The 7,611-nt window shown below is 44.2% G+C and overlaps 1 long non-coding RNA gene across 1 annotated transcript; it reads right to left on the bottom strand.

Annotated features, from left to right (window-relative positions):
* Positions 1-2,504: 2,504 nt before the first annotated feature.
* Positions 2,505-7,207, bottom strand: LOC140217409 (uncharacterized). Its single transcript, XR_011893975.1, has 2 exons — positions 6,661-7,207; positions 2,505-4,155 (listed from the first exon to the last, which is right to left on the bottom strand). It is a non-coding gene; the product is annotated as an uncharacterized lncRNA (long non-coding RNA).
* Positions 7,208-7,611: the final 404 nt, after the last annotated feature.

Genomic DNA, 7,611 nt, shown 5'->3' with positions numbered 1-7,611 from the left:
TTAGAACGCAGCAACGCGCCACTGGTGAAATCTCGGAGGGCACGTAAACTTGCCGTGGGATTTAACGCGGGTGCCGCTAGGTGGCACAGCGGTTTCTAGAGAGAACTAGTTTTGAAGTGAGGGAGGCTCACAGTAAAATTTATTATGATGAACGACTGAGGAACACGGAAGAAAGTAAACAGGCTGGGAGAGTGTTGAAGTATCTGTACAGGAAAAACATTGATTCACAGTGGAGAAAAAGAACTAGGACACTTACCGGCAAGTATGCGGCCTGTAGAGTGAACACAGCTGCAAGGAACGTCAAGCGGAATGTTAGCGAGGCTGAAATAATCTCATGGGTGGCGGCAATGGAAAAGAAACCTGCCATGCGTAACTACTTCAGAGCAAAAAAGTAAATAAGGAAAGAAACAATTTGCGATAACTCAAAGGGAAGCGCATTACTTTTCTAAGCGAGATCGGGATGCCTTAGAACACGCACCTATAAAGTTGGATATAAGAAGGAAGAAGAAGCATGTGCTTGCTGCGGTAAAGCTAGGGAAGCGATGAAGCATTTTTTTATTAGAATGTGAAGACAGAATGGGAAGGAAAAAATTTGAAAGGAAAATCTTTACAATAACAGAAATGGCACGGCGTTGATATCTGAGGCTCGAGCTGGTCGCCTAAGGACAAAAACGTACCTGGACAAATATTCGCAACAAGTTGAGGCATGTGTGTGCTGCAGCAAAATCTGGAGACCAGTCAGCCTATCCTAATGGAATGCGAAGGTATTCACCCTGTGAGAACCGTAGGTAACGTGCACCTTCTAGAAGCGCTTGGTCTTAAAGTGGGCGGTAGCATCAAGCAGGGAGCGATCGAGATAACGAAGAAGCATTAAGAGTATTGATGGAAAAAAAGCAGGGAAGTGAATGTTACTACCGGATCCGTTACAGGCGTAGGTAGCGATACAAGGTAGATAGAGATGGGTTGAGGACGGCAAAATGTGTTATGGAGATGTATACAAAAATACTAGAGCCAAATACATGCAGAGCATGCCTGATTAAATCGAGCAGGATAGATGACTATTTGCCACTGCCTAGTTTAAAAGTGGATGCCAATAAACCATCATCGAGAAGTACGACAGAAAATCCTGCCTGAGCTAGACGCTTCATAGATGACGCCTTTCGGCTCTTCCAGTACGGTATGTCGCTGCTTTGCTTGATGGCTAAACGCGTTTTTATTTACAGCCAAGCCTTAATCCGATGAGAGCGACTTTGTGCGCGACAACGACAAAGGCGAGTCGAACCTGTGGTCTCGGGTTCAGCTGCAAAACGCCACAGTCAGTGATCCACCGCGGCAAGTTGCGATGGGCAAGGCAGCGTGTTCGGAATATAAGTCAAGCGCATCGCTCATATTGCATGGCAGCAGTGACGAAAGTGGTTACGACCCTCCTTCCGTTTCTTCGGGCACCGCATACATTATGTGCTTGCCGTTTCGGGTCAGATGCTGCTCGCAATATTGTTCAGTGCCTTATTGGACGCCAGCCTTGACGGTCGAGTTTGATGTCAAACTTTTCTCCTCGATCTGCAACAAGTTGTGTGACCGAGCTAGTTCGCGATCTATGATGACGTACCTAAGGTGTGTGTTCGTAGAGTCTCAAATTTAAGCATTAACCAGTCTGCTCCACATATATCGGGCCACAAAAAAGGGGAATATCGTAGACTGCCATCTAGAGGCAGTCGATAAAACGTTATTTTATGCTTCCCTTTGCACATGCGTGCTTATTTTTTACTGAACATGCTCTGGAACATAATCGCAAGAGATTTCGCGGAGATAAAACTACGGAGATCTTCAAGAGCTCCTCTATATGTTTTTAGCCTATAAGGGAGACGCAATGCAAGTAGGCAATGACAGCAACCTTCTTTCGTACTGATTGAAGAGCCTTGAATGAGCTGCTCATATCTTGGAAGTTAAAAAAAAACTGCGACGCCGTTTCTGATAGGCAGTTTAGGAAAACTGACGCGGGGACGGTTGGCAGCATCTGCGAAGAGACGTAGCTTGGAAAAATTGCAAGCATACTACTCGAAGAAGTTGTTTCTTAGGAAGGCAGAATTCCGCATTTTAAACTTTGAATTACCAAGCACTTAAAGAAAGAAACATGGACGCATAGTAGTGTCTTACATGATAGAGTGTATAAGCGCGACTGAAGGAGGACGTAAAAAGAAACAGATACACAGAGACAGCGCTTACAGTGCCTTACACTTTTTTTCGTTAGCTAGGTGACGTCGTCCTGCTAAGCGATTGTGGAGATCGTTTACGCTGAATGAATGAGTGCTTGGAGATACAGAGATAAAAGGTAGACTTACAGATTAATGCTGCTTCTTGAAAGAGCCTATATGTACCTCCTAAGAACCGAACACTACTCAGGGACATAATCGTCTTTGAAGTCTACTCTTTTCGCCTGGTGTTACATCGGACGACAAAACTGCGCATCCAAGTACGTGGATAAACTGTCAGTCTCAGAAAGGTTGTTATGGCAAATACTGCTATTTATTGTTCAAACATACAGGTGAATACGTAACATCGTGTGGTTCGTTGGGATGATGATGGTGCGGCCTAGATTTTCCTGACATCTCGTCGTGTTTCATATATGCCTCAAAGTTGATTTTTGCCGTTTGTGGCAATGCAACAAAGCCATTAGATCAAAGCGATGTCATTCGTCTCGAAAGCTGATGGAAAGACTATGATTAAACCGATTACATAGAGCCCCCCATGCACACTACATTATATCCAGTATAAACGGGTTTATGTAATGATTCCCGAGCTAATTTCGAAAATTATTGAAGGCGATGCACAACATAATGCAACGTTGCAACATAACAACGATGCGCAACAAAGAGCTTCAGCAACAAAATCAAGTTGTTGCTAGGCAACACCCTGTGCTGATTCTCACTTTTTCAATGTTTCAAGGACAGAGGTGCATCATTCATTCGTAAGAAAAGTTATGCAACGTAAAGGTTGATGTACGAGGGGCGTTCAATAAAGATTTGCCCTGACCCACTTCCAGTGGACGGAGAGCAACGAAACTTTGCAGATTTATTAGTCCTGCTCTACATAAGTGCCACGCAGGGACACTCACTTTTCCCATCTTTTTATGCAACTGTAAACACCTCGCTTGTAGAAGGCGACAGGTTGCTCCAAAAGCCATGTTGTGACTTCAGAAAGCAGTCTCATCATATGCAAAATGCTTGCCCTTCAAATATGACTTCATTGCTGGAAAGAGGTGGAAGTCCGATGGTGCGAGGTCGGGTGAATAAGGGGGATGCGGTAGAGTTTCAAAGCCGCAGCAGCCTGCTTCCATCTGGGCAACATGTGAGTTGTGAACTGGGACATTGTCTTGCAGAAGACGGACACCTTTGGTGAGCATGCCACGTCTCTTGCTTTTGATGGCCTCCCACAATTTCCGCAGCAGTGAAGCATAGTATGTCCCAGTAATCGTGGCACCTTTGTTTCCTTAGGAAATCTATCAAGACTACTTCGTGCTGGTCCCAAAAGACTGTGAGCATGACCTTGCCCACCAAGGGCTGGACGCGTGCCTTTTTGGAGGCGGTGAGTCCAAGTGCTTCCATTGCATCAACTGGACTTTAGTCTCCGGATCATAGCGATGGACCCAGCTTTCATCCTGTGTAATCAGTCTGTTCAAAAAGTCCTCCTGCTTTCCATGGCACATGGTCAAAAGCGCCTGGGAGCATTCGACTCGTTCCTACTTTTGGAAAGGTGTGAGCAGCCGGGGAACTCAGCGAGCGGATACCTTACGCATATGAAGATGGTCCTGAATGATTTTTTCCAAGGACCCTACACTAATCTTGACATTTTGGGCTAGGTCTCGAACGGTCACGCGGCGATTTTCCAAAATGGCGGCCTCCACTTGCTGGATGGTGTGTTCATCGATAGCGGAGTGGGGTCGCCCTGCAATCAGTGCCGTTTCCACCAAAGTCCGACCATATTTGAATTGACGATGCCACTTATTCACTATATCATATGATGGGGATTCCTCCCCATAAACCTTTTTTATCTCATCGAACGTCTCCCTTGGGGTGCGGCCTTTCAAGTACATGAACTTGATGACTGCTCGGTATTCCACTGCATCCATTATCACACCTCACACCACTTCAGCACCTGTAAAAGAAATACCGTTATTAGTTCAAAGTTGCACATTGGCACGTGACCTATAGTGACTTGTGTTATTACACATGCGCAGTTTCAGCTTCCTGCAATAAATAGAAGGGAGTCAGGGGAAATCTTTATTGAACGCCCCTCGTATGTAGTTGAGGAGATGGGAGCAGTGTCAAACCGCATAACCGTGCAGCTTTTTTCACATCTCCTCAGCCATGTGATATACAAGTGGCACCATGTCCTCTAATGTACCTACTTGTATGAAATTAATAAAAAAAGAAATGGTTCACAGAGAGGATGAATATATTTCAAGCACGTGTAGAAACTAATCAATGTTCCTTCTGTTACGATAGCTACTCATCAAGGAATGAATGCCAGAAAAAGCAGGAGTTATCAAGCGATGACCAAACGTGCGGCATTCAACTAAAGAAATTCATGTCACTGTTTATGGTAGTGTGTGGTTTTCAATTGCTGCGGAAGATGAGCTACCAGAGGCGCAAACAATGGCTTATTCAAATGGTTTATGCCACAAGGTAAAAAGGGCGATCTGAGTGCGGCAGGGATATTCAGATAACTTACATCTGCGTTCTCGCCTTTGTGTGAGATGATAACATGCAATTCCTTTCATTCTACTCGCGATGTGATGCAAAAGAGATAGCCTAAACAATGTACGATGGCTTTTGCGTGATAGGTTATTTTGTATAGTTGCGATACGAGTTAGTGAGGAAACATTCTGATCTGTTTTGAATGGCTTCCAATTTTCTAACGGGTTCTTCTATATTTGGGTCCCATACCGCAACGGCACACTCGAGAGTCGGTCGAAGATAGGTATATAGTAGGCGACATTAGCTTGATTTCCGGAGGTGCGCTTTGAAAGTTTCGTTTGAGGTTTATTTGAGGTTTATTTATTGATTTCTTTCTGTACATCAACAGAAATCGAAGCAAAAGCTAAAGGCTATACAGCCTGACAGAGGCTTTTGCTCCGAGATACAGTTCAGCAAGCAGGCATAAGCATACATAAGATAATCATTGAACAATCTAAATTGTCTCTAGATATAAAAAAACAAAAAAAAGAAATATCACAGAGCAAAGAAACAAGCAGATCGACATACATATATTGTGACAAGCAGCAAAAAAAGAAAGAAACAATGTGTGCTAAGAAATAAAACACAGTGTACTTTGAGTAAGATAAAAAAAGTCAATACACATGTAGGTTGTAATCAACACTTAAACAGTAATTAACCATATTCAATGCAATTTTCAACAAGAATTTGTTTCAACCTATTTTTGTAAACTTGATTATTTAGGTCTAAAATGTTGCCAAGTTTATTAAGCAGACTGTGTATTTGATGCAGAATATGCTGCCGACCATAGGTAGTTCTGATTTTTGGTGTTGTTATACTTTGTGTACGGAGGCAATATTGAACACATCCAGAAGAACTGTACGTGGGGTATAGCTTATTATTTTGGATATGCAGAAAAAGCTTGAGATAATAGGTAGGTATTTACGCTTCCTTCAAGGTTAGAAATTGAAGCACCAGTAAAAAAATGTTAGTGTCATCGGCGTACATAATTATTTTAGGAGAATCCGGAATGCGACACAGGTCAATGAATTGTAAACAAGAGTGGACCGAGTATAGATCCTTGTGGGACACCTTTGTTGACCTTAGCATGCGAGGATGTTTCCTGGATGTTTAATAAAGTTCAGCGTGCATCCCGCCTTTAACGTTATGCATTCCACTTGCACGTTCCATGTTAAACCCGATGAGAAAGCTACGCCCAAGTGTTTCGCGTTCTCAGCCGCAGCAACATTTCCATTGTAGACGATAAGCACAGATACATTACTCCTTTTTTCTGCTAAAACGAGTGAGGCTGCATTTTGATATATTTGCGTTTAGGTGTCAGTACCTGATTATGAAGTCCTTACGTAATCTAAATGCTCGGTCCTTTTTCGCAATTTCTTTTTTTTTGTTCTCCCGCTATTAATGTAGAAATACCTTCATTCCTACGATTATTACTATTCTTATTTTGGCACTCATGGCAGAAAAACTAATACAAATTTACAATACCGAAGTGCTTCGCTCATGGGCGTGGCCCTTACCCAGGCAAGGTCGGCGTGTCCCTTGACCAAACTGAAACCAAACACTTTTTCATATTATGCCTGGAAAGTTGTATAAATAGTGGCAGAGTGCCTCAGACTGGCTGACCGACGTCTCGATGGCATTCCACTACGATAGGTACACACCAATCGAAACGTGGGCCCGGTCTGCCTGAGGCACTTTACCCCTATTTATCAAACCTTTATCCTAGAGTGTATTTCCATCAGACGGCGCCCATTTTCAATTTAAATTTCTAAACATAGAGCAGTGCATTTTAAATTTGAAATTTAAACTTGAATTTCCTCTAGGGTTTTTTTTTTTTTTTTTAACTGACAGTGGGCTGTGCAGTTCCGCCGAATTGCAATCCCACGCTTTCCCCACGCACCGAACCCGGCAGGCTTCCACTAACCGTTTTCTTCCTTACACAGGTGCGCTTGCAGAAATGGCAACACGACATGTAATACAGGCTCATGCGATGCGTGGCACGTCCGTGGTGTTCATTCAGGCTTCTGCGTGAAGGAATACGAACGAACCGGCGAGCGGACAAAAGGACGATAACATCCCTGTAACAGTCTCACACGCGTGACACGACTAGGAAAACAAATTCTTGACTTGCCACGATGGCTGAGAAACTGTAGTCCCCGTTTTCTCTTCGATGCTGCAGCATTGCCAAAAAGTACCGTGCCGTGTCTCGGCTTAAGATCTCCCATCTATCCACTTCCGTTGGCGCTAAGCTCTCAGCTCTCGTATCGTCCCTTCTCTTACGCTGCAGAGCGCGGCCGTCTGTGTTACGTAATCGGTAGGGGCGGCGGTCACACGAAAGAGAGAAAGAAATCGGTGCCTCCATATCGGTGGCAGGGAGGCCGTTGTTTACGCATGTCCCGATGCAAGCCTCGGGCACTTATCGGACTTTCCGAGGAAGTCGCATGCAGTGTGCGTGCTAGGGCACCCCGACATGCGTTGTTTTTCTCTGTATGTTTGCGCGTGTGTCACTGTCGGTTAGATTAACAAGACCAACCTGGAATGCACAGAGGAGGCCAAGGTTGAACGCCTTCGGTATAGGTTCATTTATTTACTTCACGTTTTCAGCTGGTGAAGTGCAATAGTGACGTCAATTAAGGCGATGATAGCTAGTGGCAGTACGTTAAAAACAGGATAAGATCGAGGGGTTTCTGCTGCGTCACACTTAGCAATATTTATACGATATTCCGCGAATCCTTCTGCTCTTTCCAAGTTGAGTGTATCGCCCCTTCCGAGTGCACAGGTGTTGCAATTCGCGTGTCTCTGCGAACTACAGCACTCCACAAAGCTTTCCTTCGCTTTTCTAGGCGTGAATAATGCATATAAAAAAACAACGCTC

Source organism: Dermacentor andersoni, chromosome 4, assembly GCF_023375885.2.
Source record: "Dermacentor andersoni chromosome 4, qqDerAnde1_hic_scaffold, whole genome shotgun sequence".
Lineage (NCBI taxonomy): Eukaryota > Metazoa > Arthropoda > Arachnida > Ixodida > Ixodidae > Dermacentor > Dermacentor andersoni.
This window is presented reverse-complemented; position numbering and strand designations above follow the sequence as displayed.